The following is a 14181-nucleotide window of genomic DNA, read 5'->3' as shown; positions in this document are numbered from 1 at the left end:
TTGCAAATGTTGGATTCAGTACTTGTAAAAAAAACCTCTCATTTTTCTAGCTGTAATACAAGTAAGGGATTGGTGAAAAGCACAATTCTTTCTCTTCTTTTTTTCTTCTTCATTCATAAGCTATGATGTGTAACGTACTACATATCATTCTCTTTGTCAGCCATCTTGTCCTATTGATTTCCGGAATAGGAAAGGAAGGTACACTGACTGCATATATTCACAGAAGAGATGTGTCTCATTGTTAAAATAATGACTGCTTTGAAATCAATAATTGTGTTGCGATCAAAAACTCTATCTATGACAAGCAGTAGGAATGTGTATGCCCAATATACAGTCAAATAAGCCAATGCCCACACCACATAACTTTTACTATGTACATGTATGAGTATGGAATTCCAAATAACTGGTATTGTATACAAAAATATTTGCAGAATAAGCCCAATTTTCAGACTCTGACCTTTTAGAATATAGAATACATACAAAATATAATCACTTATACATACAGAGTTATGGAAACAACTAATAATGGATGTTTGATAGGTGACCTACAAACATGACCTACAATTTTAGTCAAACAATTTGCATGCATACCATACCAGCAACTTAGCTTTATTTCTTAATCTGAATTTTGCCTGACTCCTGTCGCCAGTAATTTGATACACATGTAAACAAAAAAATATTCTCACAGTTTCATATGGTCCCCTCCCCACCATTGATCCAAGGAGAGGGGGCACAACTATTTGTTTCCAATTAAACCTTTCATTCACTGGAATCTATGGAACCTCAATAAAAACTTTGATGTTTTTATGGATTTTGTAAACCTCATTTTTTTCTAATATTTCTAATTATCCCCCCCAAAAAAAAAAATAAAAGAGAACTCAATATCAAGGTGTACCAAATTTCATAAACCAGTTTGGCACCATAAGTGTGATGCTTGTACAGTATACCACCCTTTACACTTGTATGCTAATGTACAATGTGATAAGTCATAACAAGGAAAACTTTGAGAAACCCTTTCCCTATCTTCATAACTGTCCACCAGCTGATGATTGTTTTTCAATCAATTAATCCTCTCAAAACCAAATCTGTCAACATTCGGCTTGGAATTTTTAATTAAATTAAGAAACCTCAAAAGGGTGAATTTGTAGGCTTGATTGATGCATGTCAGAATGGAAATCTAAATGTTGCTCCATTGTCCAAAGACTCGAGTTACGGGTCTGAATGTGCAGCCTACTCATGCTTTGTGTACTGGAGGCCCTCTCGCTTGGCAAGATTTGTATGTGCTAGTCTTTGTGTGGAGACACACTTGTTGATCACAGTTTGAATCAGGGTCTGTGCCTGCAGACTAATACACGGGACCTATCATAATATCAAATGTGTTAATAAAGGCTATAGCATTATCAAATGTGAACATCCGATGTGATTTGAAGGATGAAATAATATCAACCTGTATGCTTATTAGTCAAATGTTACCTTTAAGCTTGCAAGCTTCAGCCCTACTTGTTTATATCAATCTACATTCTTATTGTTTTTTTTTCACATTTCTGCATATTCTCCACAATAGGTTAAGCTGAATAAAACAAATTAAATATCTAAACATATCAAGTAAAATAGAACTACTTATAGGTATGACCTATTAAGAAGAGCTGTATAATGGTCACCTAAAATAAAAAAAAAACTACATGTATACAATGAACAAAGGATGTGAAAACAGATAAACAACTAACAGGAAAGGGTTTTCACCGAGCTAACTGGAAAAAATAGCCCTTAATTTGAAAAGAAGATAGCTCTTAATACTCTTCTTAACATATCAATGGCCGAACACAATAGAGATGAAGCACAAAGACCGTCCAAGCATTAGCATTTCAATACAGCAGAAAGGCATAGGATCCGTCCTCAAGGGGTACTGCATACAGAAAGGTATGGTCAATGCCCCCTGATATATATTAATAATGCAAATATACACTATTCTTGGAATCGCACCGGACACCGACACCGACTGTGTAAACAAAGGAGAGGCATCCGTGAATCATCACTCATATTTGAAATAAACTGGAGTCAAATGAATATTTATGATTCTCAGAATTTGAAGTGGTTTCGCAGAATCAGAAGGAGTAATCTGATATGGTACAGACTGATAGGCTTCCTCCCATTCAAATCTATGATATTTGACTAGAGATGCATGAACTGTGGTGCATGGATCAGTTGACAGGTCCCTTGACTTTGAACCACAAGGTCCATGGTTCAATACTCACTGCAACACATATTTCCTACATATAGCAAGTTACTTATCTTCATTTGTCACTCCCCATTTATGCAGATCTGTGCTAAATGGGTTAATGGGGTAAGATGCAAGGATAATTTTGGTTTTCGCAGCATTGTAAGTATTATATTGCTGGGAAGACTGAATCCCTTGAAGATCGACTAAGGTTATACTGAGGTCATGTGAATTTATATATTACATCAGTAAGCATGTTGTATGGTAGTCTAGATTCTATCCGTTGGTAGTTCATTTCTCTCCCCCTCTCTTCATTCTCCACCATGTACCAAACCCCATTGATCGCGATATTCCCTATTTTTCACGCCCTGTTGTGGGGGAAGGATAATTCGAGGGGTTGTTTATATTTAGGGCGTAGAGGTCGATTGTGTAGTATAGGGGCCAGAGTAAAAAAAAACACACACACAACGGTCCTGACAAAGGACTAGTTGTATGGTACTATTTTAGCCATCCCCAAGCCAGGTTATTCACATATTGAATCTCTTGTTTCTACATGTACATATTGATGATCCTCTGCTTCTTTCGCCCCAATAAGTGTTTTTTTATACCCTGCTCCATGAAACAATGTTTTGTGTAAAAAAGAAATGTTTGCAGAAAGCACAAATAATTGGCACATTCCACATCAAGTATTGATTAAGGAGATACATTCAATTCAGATATTCTCTTAGTCTAAGTTCCAAAGAATCTCACAGATTTTTTCTCACAAATTTCTTCTCAGAATTATGCTATCCTAAGTATGTATCAATGCCCAATTCTATACATATACAAAAGAAAACATACACACATAGAGGCCGTTCTCATTACGCTTTCTAAAACTAGTTTACTGGAAGCCGATTCAGGAAACCACTTTGGAAGATCGCTTTGCGAGCGTTCCCACTTGATCACACGAAAGTGGTTTTCAAAATCACTTCACGTAAAGCGCTCTTGTTGCTATGGAAACGCTCTCAGTAGGGTGACACGTTTCGCGCGAAATTCGAAACCGCAGCATAGGCATTCTACACCTGTCATGTGGAGTAGCGCGCTCAAAATGTGCGAAGATCGCTTCCCGAAGAACGGTTGTGTCCTCACTTACGCTAAAACCACTTTAACAAGGCAAAGCGATCTTGAAAACTACATCGCGAGGTGGTTTTCCAAACTGGTTTGGAAGATCGCTTCCAAGACCGCTTTGACCGTTCTCACTACGCGTTAAACTAGTTTCCACTAAACTAGTTTCCAGTAAACTAGTTTTAGGAACGTAGTGAGAACAGCCTCAAAGAGGTTCACTTAAAACATGTACATCTTTATTTTGTACATTTAATCTCCTTTCAAGCCCCATAATCTGAAATTCTGAATCCCTAATAATAGGCTTATAGGGTCTTCAAAGGTTTCAGGGAAGGAAAGATTGGCCACCTCCTTTTATTCACTATGTCCTTGTTCTTCTTAACAATAAACAGAAAATTTAGAGGGAATTTTCTTTGTGTGGAATGTGTAGGAAACCTATTTTTGATCATCCTCAGAGTAGGTCCACTCTAAAGCTCTAAGGACATGTCTTGGGTTGAAAATTATGTATTGCCTTTAAATTAGAAAAGGAACATGCTTGTCTTGCATACTAGTTATCACCATTCAAAGAGCATTAGATCAGGATTACAGCTGTTTGACTGAAGGTATTCAGCTAGGCAGTATCTTTGTTTGCTTTTTCACTTTCCTATCATTCACTTCGCCCTCTTAATAAGGATCTTTTGATACTTGTATGTTCATGAAATTAACAATTATACCACTTGCCCAAGTTTCATAGGTCCTCAAGTTTCTACAACATCCAAAAAGGAAGGTCCCTGTTGCAGCTCATAGTGCTATGTTGGACCAGAAACAGATGATCAAATGTCCGAGTTCTGGGGAGCATTTCATCAATTTTTTTCGTCTGACAAGTTGTCAAATCTGACAACTTTCCTTGATTTTGATTGGATGAGAAGCACCGTTGCTATGGTAACTGTCTGACAAAATTTGACAGGTAAAACGTCTTGTAAGTCGTTTCATGAAACATTCCCCGGCCCCCGTTCATGATTTTTTAAAAAATCCTTCCATAGCTCTTGGAGAGAAAAGATATATGAGGTAGACATCAGCATCCAAATAAAATGAACCACAAGAGGATCATCTATTCAGACTGAAGTCTACAAGTGGCGTAGATTTATTGTACCAAACATCAGGGCCGATTACAACAGCTTCCTAACTGAGTTGGTTGTGAGTTATAGCCTTGGAATGCTAATATGTTAGCTCAGTGCATGGAAAAAGTCTTCGGGGAGTGGGGAAGTTAGGGCAGGAATATCCCAGAGTTTTCCCACGAAAAATATGATAAATGAGATGTGAGTGAAGACATAAAAATACATCAAATGATAGTAGGCTAACTCTTCAGTTCCATTGGTGAGATCTTCTTACCCAATGATTGATTGTAAGCGGGAAATGTTTCCATTCTGGCCTATAGTTAGATTATATTTTATCACAGAATAATATGCTTATGGGTTAGGCCCTATTTGAATTCACTCCTAGTAGATAACAAAATTAAGATGTTTCATGAATTTAGCAACATATTAACCTTCAGTACAGTGACTAGGCTTCAACCCCCCCCCCATTTTTGTCCTAAACCGTTTACTTCATTGAAAAATGACTGATCTGATTGTGATTATTTTGCATGGTCCCTCCCCCCCACTTTCAGAACCATTCCGAGGGCCCCCACAGCTTCCTAAGTACGAATTTTTGACAGACAAAGAGACATAAAAGGATTTCCTGGAGAAAAAAAAATATAAGGGTTTCAGTTTTGACCTATCCCATATATTTTTCCAGAGGTTCAACTTGCTAGTTTTGTGTATATCTAGCCTAGGCTGACATGTGAAACTAACTCACTTTTAAAAAGCTAAATAAATGGTAAACTGAGGTTTCAACAACCTATAACAATTTAATGAGTATTGTAACTTGTAAGCATGAATAAATGTCAGCCTAAATTTGTTGTATATGCAGCCTACATGTTCACACAATGTCATCTTTTCGCACACAGGCAAAACTTGTGCTGCCAACATACATGTAACCCAAAACAGCTGCTCACTTCCATAAGGACCATGAATGTCCCTATACATACAAAGAAAAAAAAAGACCTATCGACCTTTATGTCAAAATCAAACCATGGGAAATTTGCCTGTCTACATTCTTCTGTTACTGCGTGCAATACCTCTCCTTCCAAATATTTGTCATACTCTGCAAAAACCACAAAAAGCTTTTAGCAAGTCCCTCACCTGACCGCAATTTCAGATTTGCTTGTTGAATACAATAAAAAGTTGTTGGATAAAGAAAAAGAAAATGTCATGTAAACTCTCTTCTCACTAGCTCCTAGGCAGATTTTTAATTATACAGATGCAGATAATTCTTTGCACTGCAGTTTAACTGTACATTAATATTGCAGTATGATAACAAGAAATTCCATACATCACAACATATGTTCTGAAGAACAACAGCAAATGAAAACTTGCAGACGAGCCAAAGTTCCATTCAGAACATTTGGCACACAAACATGAGAAAAACACTGCATGAGGCTGATCACGAATCTGCTTAGTTATACCATGGTAGGGTCCATGGTTATACCTGGCATGCAAACTGACCTAATCAAGATTTATAAAAAAAAATTGTACTTAAAATCCAAAACAATTTTCATTCAAGATGCGCAAGATCATTATACACTGTACTTCATGGATTGAACATTTGCAAAGTTCCCCTAATATAGGCAGGCCTCCACTGGTCTTTTCAAAATCTTTTCTTCAAAATTGATCAAATAAAATAAGATTTTTCCTTGTCAAAACGGCATGAATACACCCTAGCCCTGAGAAATGATTTTACAGAGTGTAGGGCCCAATTTCTCTAGAAAAATAATTCTTTCACTTAATCATTGAAGTTATGGCATTGTCATCAAGCATTAACTAAAAACGAAAAAAATATCAGGCTTCTATATATTAAAAAGCTTGGTATTATGAAAGATGCACCAATGTAAAATTATCATAGTAAATTTTATTTCAATGTCATTCAATCAAATGCCTCAAATCTCTTGCTTTAACTGAACTTTTTATCAACTTACAATTATTTGACTATCAAAAAATCTAACAATATCACCTAGAAAATGCAAGTATGCACTGCCACTAGAAATCATACTCAACCAAGACATTCATTTCATATGTTGTTACAAATCTTGTGATCAAAGATTGCTAATTTCATTTTCCATGGTGCTATTCTTTCACTTTTCAGATCAATATTTGGCTAGTCTGAACATGCCATTCCATTATTCCTTTCATCCTGTCTTAATTCCAAACCAAAGTCACGCTGGAGTGCTGTTTTATAAGACGTAATAATCACTTGAGTTGACATGTTTGCATAGTTCTGGTTAAAGTCTTATGAATATCGCCTTAATGCATGGTCTTCTGAGATTTATCGCTTCAATAACGCTCTTTAACAATGGCAAAAAATCACTACATCAAGTTTCTTATTAATTTGTATGATCCTTCAAACAACAATTGAATCATTACAAGTTGATCATTGTAGGATCATATACTAGATCATATTGAATATTAATTCATTTGTTGTTCCTAAACTGCTGTTGTTTGAAATCTTTTCTTTCTCTTTGTTCAAAAGAAAAATTACAAAAATGTCCATATACATTACATTTCTCTGAAACATTTTTTTAAATCCACAAAAGATGACTAATTCCACCTCATCATAAAGTTCACTCTAATGATAATGTAAAATTACTTTTTTGCTAATCATAATTTTCTCCAAGGTTTTGCATTCCTCAGTGAAATGGCAAACATCTTTGTAATAAACATTAATCTCCACCATGATGACTTTTCATACCGGTAATCATTTCAATACAAGCTTCAACTCTACATGTTCATGTACGTTTTCAATGAAGTTATTTTGTTTCACCAATCCCCTATACTTAGCATAGGAGCCGACTGCCATGAATACTCAATTTCATTCTTCACTGCCTGCTTTGTTAACAAAATATTAACACTCAATCCCAACTCTACTTCAAAATCATTACCACAGTTTCAAATCTAAGCCCAACCGACCATGAATTTCTATCAGATTTTTATCTCTTACAGTAAGCCACGGGAGTTGACAGTGTAATCTTTAATAAGTTTTACAGACCAGACAGTCAACATATTGATAGCTTTCAAACTGCACCTGTACATCTGTACATAAAGATACCTTTCGTGGACGTTGAAGCACTCAAAATTTATACAAGATGACTTCAACAAAGAGATATCATATGCGTGAATCACATAATAAAAAGAAATCGTCATTTGACACTTTATGGGAAATGAGTGGGCGTATATATCGATTCAATATTTTGTCTGAAGTATTTGAGGCTCATGCATGGATGTAGGACACAACTGACCAACCAAGACCTATCTAATTTCTGATGGACTAATTAATTTCCTTCAAAATTTAAATTTCAATAACTTTAAGACAAGGCTACCTTCAATGTGATATTTCTACATACGATATACATCTGTATAGAGCAAATAGAAAAAATATATACATGTATATGAGGCATGGAGGCCAATCTCACAAACAATTCCTTGCTTACTTTACAGCTTTATTTCCATTTTCAGTCATACACGTAGCTACAGTATGTGTTTCCATGGAAACAGCAGAAATGTTAGGTAGTCAGATCAGAGGTTTGTGTCTTAGGAATTATGAAGGCCTGACTTAAGACTAATGCAAATCATTTAGACTTCTTAAAGGGGTGGTCCAGGCTGAAAATATTTATAGCTTAATACTCAGAGTAGAACTCACTGAACAAAATGCTGAAAATTTCATCAAAATCGGAAAACAAATAATAAAGTTATTGAAGTTTAAAGTTTAGCAATATTTTGTGAAAACAGTCGTCATAAATATTCACTAGGTGAGCTGATGATGTCACATCTCCACTTTCCGTTTTCCGATGTTATTACATAAACCATATTTTTTTCATTATTTCATACTTGTGTGAATAAAATGTCTCCCTTATAATGAAATAAGTTGCAGCAATAAATATCTAATGCACTAAATCAGTTGTCAATCCAATTTTTCTAGTTCTTGGAGGAAAAAATTTGAATAAACCTAATTTCATATAATAAAATACAAAAGAACAAGTGGAGACGTGACATCATCAGCCCACCTAATAAATATTCATGACGACTGTTTTCACAAAATATTACTAAACTTTGAAATTCAATAACTTTGCTATTTGTTGTTGGATTTTGACGGAATTTTCGGCATTTTGCTGAGTGAATTCTACTCTATTTATTAAGCTATACTTTCAGCCCGGACCATCCCTTTAATTTCGTGCACACCACAGGGGGCCTTGAAATGCAATGGCTAATAATGGCTTCAATTAGTCCAAAATATGATCATGGATATATTTTAAAGCTACCTCTACAGATAGGCCAATGTTCAATGATGCTATAGAATGAACAACGTACTTGTTTTCATATCATCATACGGTATAGGCTTATAGGTGGTTTCAAACCGCCTCGAAGTTCGTCAGTTCCAGGTATTCTCTGATCGGGTAATTTACCCCGATCAGATAATACCAGGTATTTTGTGAAAGCAAACTACGTGTAATTTCCCTGAAAAAAAATACCCGCTACATAGAAGGTACTTTGCAAAATTACGAGAACTTTCGCGGGATTTTTTCAAGGTCATAGGTATTTTGGCAATGTGAAAGCAATTAACGGGAACTTTTAGCCCAGCGTGTCGTTGGGCGCCGTGGGTGGCTGCTGGGCTAGTGATTTTGAATCTCGCGCCTTGTCTGCTTATCAGACCATTCTGCGCATGCTCGTATCTTCAGGAACTTATCCTGAAAGGTATACATTTCGGGGCGGTGTGAATGCAGGAATAATTAATGGGTATTTTTAGCCTAAAAAGTTCTCGTAATTTAACAGGATTCTTATAATCGAGGCGGTTTGAAACCACCTAATGTGACACGCAGCCTGTTGCAATTCTAGATTTGTAATCATGCACAACTAAAAAAAAATCATACTCTTACCCTTACCTTACCGCAAAAACTGGAAGAATACTGAATTAGCAGTAATTAGGTCTATCTTCTAATTTTGTCATCTTCCTTCATGCTTCAATAAATCAACTCAAGTTGATTTCAAACCTATCACAAGTGTAGGCCTACATTTGGGAATCGCATCAGATCTATGTTGCATTCAAATGCAAATTTTCTCCATTGGACCCCTGATCAAAACTAATAGTAAAGTATATAACTTTTGTGTACTCTATAATGAAAGTTTTAATCTAAGTAATTTCAAAAAAGTGAAACAATGATAACAAGTTCAAAGCCCCTGTTACTTTAAGTAAGTAGGCCTATTCTTATTACATCTTTGTAAATGATAGAACTTGGGTGGTTCCTGATACAGGATGTTGAGAAGTAAAGACGACAAGAAGAAGAAGAAAATGATGGAGATCATCAAAACCATCGTGTGACCACATTATTTAAGAGCACTGACAAAATGTATGTTTCGGTTTGTATTACAAGATAGGCCTAATGACTGTATTTTTTTCTCTATTAACTATCAATAACCTCTTGATTGCTATGCCAGCACCTCTTGAAAAGAAGTCCTTCATAATACGCAGGTGCATGTACTATACATACAGCACAGCATGTACATCAAACACCTAGCCTACAAAACTATGACATGTAGGCTCAGCAATTTTATGGTCAATTTACTTCATATCAAAGCCTTTAAAAACCTTTGGAATAAGTAGGCTCGTGTCGAAACAGAAAAATCAAAGAAACAGATCTGATCAACAAAAGTTTGGGAAAAATCGGACAAACAATGAGAAAGTTAAAAACATTTTAATATTGCAATCACTAATGCTATGGAGATCCTCCCATTGGCAATGCGACAAGGATGTGTGACGTCACATGTGAACAACTTTCCCTTTGGTGGACTATAAAATACCCAAAGTGTCTCTCTAAGCTTTTTCTTATGGTGATACAAACTCTTTATCCATGATGTATTCTTTGTAAGACAGGGACCCCGGGGCCCCACCTTACCAAGAGTTGCGATTGATCTGATCAATCGCAACTACGGAAAGCCAGCAAAGTCAGTTTGTTCAAAATAAATTCTAGATATGAATGTATATCCATAAATTCATTGATTTCTTGACAATATGGTGTGTTCTCCTTTGTTTACAAAGGCTATTTTGCAAATTCCTGCAGAAAAAAATCATGACACTGATGGATTTCCATAGTTACAAACTTACGATTGATGTGATCAATCGTAACTCTTTGTACTAAGATGGGGCCCCCGGATCTGCCTCAACATCTGGAGGCAATACAAGGAGTTATATTATAATAATTCAGTTTCCATACATGTATTCCTTTAATGAATTGAAAAGTAATGGAAGGTTGGCGGATCTACATGTAGGGCTTTTTTAATACAGCATGTGTAAGGAGCAGATTTGAAATTAAAGTGATGCAGGCCTATGACAATTATCTTTTATCTAACTAAATCAAAAGGCCTTTATACCTACATCTATTCAATAGTTAATTCTCAACAAAAAAATACAATGGGGCTTCTTTCTTGCTACTTCATATAATGAATATTATTAAAATCATCTGAGAAACTATAGGAAACTCTTTAAAAAAGACCAGGATGGTTGCTGATTTCCATGTGCAAACTATGGGATGGGGGGTCGGGTGTCCGGACACTTTATATTTTTGAAGCCTTCTTTTTTGTCTTTGGATTTCACTAAAAATATGAACTCAATAGTTGTAATCATCTTCTATTTTGTTCTCTATAATATTTCCTAAAAGTCATGAAACTTCTCTTGTAAATTTTTCCAAATGACTTTCTAAAATTGATCGTCCGGACACACAACAACCATAAGTCTTAAGACTCCATAAAATGAGGAAAATATAGGCCTCTCACGCCTCTGTGTATTTAATCCCAGTGACAGACAAAATGTGTTTTTCCTCTCCAATAATTGAATACAAATATCAACAGAAAAGTGTACATGTTCTTCGTGTAGAAAAAAAACACCAGTACAATAAGGTTTAACTTAAGTACTACTTTAGTAGGCCTCTACCAGCAGATTGGTGCATGCAAAATCATATGATTTCAAAAGAATCACTTCATAATATAAAACAAGAAACTTGATGTGAACCGGACAGGTTTATGACTTACCAGCACAGAAGCCACAACTGGAGTAATCCAATTGAAGAAGTTAATTCCTGTTTGACAAGGTAATGACTAACCAAGTCAAGTATCATCCAAGAAAGCGAAAGGTATATATCCAAACTAACATATCCATAAGCAATGCGTCAGCAATTCTCACTAATCATATTCCACTCAAGAATGTTGCACTTGGCAGTGGAGCAAAGCGAGTAGGTTAGAAGAACGGAGGGAGATTTTCCCCGAAGCTACTCCGTTTGAACCCGATGACAAAGTCTGACAATATCTCACAAGCAACAAGGGATACAGCGGGTGGCTGAGCTCATGGAGACTCACTCAGTACTGTGTTAGATGCAGTGGGTTGTTGACCTACAGCAAACATCAATATCAAGCAGAGGCGTATTCAGTGTTGGCTCATACAATGAGAAAGGTGCTCTTGTCCACTGTTACATACACAATAGGAAAAAGGGGTTCGTTTAGCGATGAAAGCCGTCCGTCCGCTGGAGCACGAAGGTCTCCTCTTACAAGTTTCACCCTGAGTAAATGGTTTCAAAGGGGATGGTGTTATTAAACCAACATCTTCAAAGAACAAGGAAGGGGAGGTCATTAAGTGTTGAGTTAATGGGATAGGCCTATATAATTCCAAACACTTGGTGAGAGATTGCCACTTAATTTTTAATCCAGGCTCCTTAATTGCTGGCCACTGTCTTACTTAAAAAAGCACTTGATTTAGAATGTGCTTTGATGCGAAGGTAATCTCCAAGAATTACAAAAGCAGTGTCCATCCATATGAAAAGAAGTCCATCCTTGACAAAAAACACCAGCAGAGGACTTGTTGAAGACAAGAGAACTCATTAGATGCAGATTGCAGAAGTATATATGTATATTAACCAAAGACTTGACTTCAAACTGCAGTAGGTACGAGCGTCCTCTTTGCTTGACTGCTAGCACCTGAATGAACTGTTGCATTCCGAGTCACTGTGCGTGCATGCAGTGCAGAGAGGGTTTTCACAGTGCTCTGGTGACACTGCCTTGACTAGTCTAACATACATACTCTGTTCACATTCTCTCTTCTGCAGCCATGAATCTCCTACCAGTTGGGTATGAAAAATACTTTTTTTTTTTAGAAGGCTTATATCATGATGCGCTTTCTTGAAACAAAATATGTATTTATAATATTTCTTAGCCATGATGCGGCAGCCATTTCATTTGTATGTGGAAATCTACATCTTCACATAGTTTGAACATAGGCAGGGCTCGACACTAGCGGCGGTCCGACGGTCCCAGACCGGTAAAAATTGCCGTCGGGCCAGTAGATTTTCAGAAATAGGAAGATTTACTGGTCCGACATGACCAGTAACAAATATCATTGTCGGGCCAGTAATTTTTCCAAAAATAGCAAGATTTAAGGGTCCAACATTACCAGTAATAAAAACCATTGTTGGGCCAATAACTTTTCCAGAAATGGTCAAATTCACTGCATGTGTTAAATATCGTTTGATGTGCGATCCTAATGTAAAGAGCATGGATATCCAGTCATCCTGCCTCCTTGCCATGTAGAAAATAAACCACACACTCCCACTTATAACTCTGTCTGGTATAAAACTTATGTTTCTTTTTATGAGTAAGACTGGCGTGGTGGCAGCGGTGGGAACTGTGGGATACGAACCCGCGCCATGGAAATGACTGGTAAGACTGGCTCAGTTCATCACAGTAAAAATGTTAAATTATTCATACACTTAACCCGCAATGTATGTCAACATGGGACACCAAATAAATTACGCAATACACTTGCACTTTGGCCTATATTCATATAACCATATAGATCTAGGGAATAAAAACCCCATATAATTGGTGGTAACTACTAGGGCTTACTGATGTTCTATTGGACCAATGGATTTATCTGGGTCTGCAGCTCACACTAATCCTGTCAAATGAGTTAGAGAACTGAGCAAAATAAAATTTAATCCTATTCAATGGGAGACCAAGCCTATTCAAATAGTCCTTGAAGGGCAATTCAATCAATATTCCTCATGTCATGCAAAGAAAGACAGCGATTACATGTACACAAGAAACCGCACATGACAGACTTCTTTTTTTTCTAACAAAGCTTTACAGCAGTTGTCCAATTTGTTTTAGAAAAGGAAAGATCTCCCACTTAAGACTATATGTCCTTGTTTTAGAATCCCTTGATGAGCAAATGCCCTAACAATCAAAACATAACAAAAACTGAATAAAGATAACAAACACACATGACTTCTTAGCTTCTATATAGGGTCTGCAGCATAGACTAGTACTACCCAATAAAAATCAATGCATCTTCCAATGAAAAAGAAGGTGACTCATCCATCCCTATAGAAAACGAACACGTAGGAGGGAATCCAACGCGCTAAAGATGTTCGCTCATGGAGGTAATGGTCCAGTTCAAGAATTCAATTCAATTTCATCTGGGGGGAAGACTTTATCTCTTTGTAAAATATTTTCTTGTTCAGAAATGCTTCTCATGATTAACGCTGAATAAGCTATAATTTTCAAATTTATCACATTTTCCTTTTGTATCAAGGTCCCTTTGCTCACCTTCCAGTCATATTCTGTTTCATTTTGGATCTTTTTCATGACTTTAATTTGCTCTTATTCCATTTGTATATCTTTTTCATGAATGGTATCTAAATAAATATAACCTCGAACACATTTAAAAAACAATATTCACAAGTATAC

General features: G+C 36.3%; 1 protein-coding gene across 8 annotated transcripts in view; it reads right to left on the bottom strand.

The window, feature by feature from the left end:
• Positions 1-14181, bottom strand: part of LOC121424355 (adhesion G protein-coupled receptor L2-like) — a 98819-nt gene that overhangs the window by 83310 nt on the left and 1328 nt on the right. For 3 of the 8 annotated variants that reach the window (XM_041620005.1, XM_041620011.1, XM_041620008.1), the window contains exon 1: positions 11476-12438. The exons of 1 other annotated variant lie outside the window; for it this stretch is intronic. The gene's annotated coding sequence lies outside the window, so the exon portion shown is untranslated. Of the gene's footprint in view, positions 1-11475; positions 12440-14181 lie in introns of those variants that run through there. 4 more of the 8 variants (XM_041620009.1, XM_041620010.1, XM_041620012.1 and 1 more) reach the window with 2 other exon arrangements.

This window comes from Lytechinus variegatus, chromosome 11, assembly GCF_018143015.1.
Source record: "Lytechinus variegatus isolate NC3 chromosome 11, Lvar_3.0, whole genome shotgun sequence".
Classification (NCBI taxonomy): domain Eukaryota; kingdom Metazoa; phylum Echinodermata; class Echinoidea; order Temnopleuroida; family Toxopneustidae; genus Lytechinus; species Lytechinus variegatus.
This window is presented reverse-complemented; position numbering and strand designations above follow the sequence as displayed.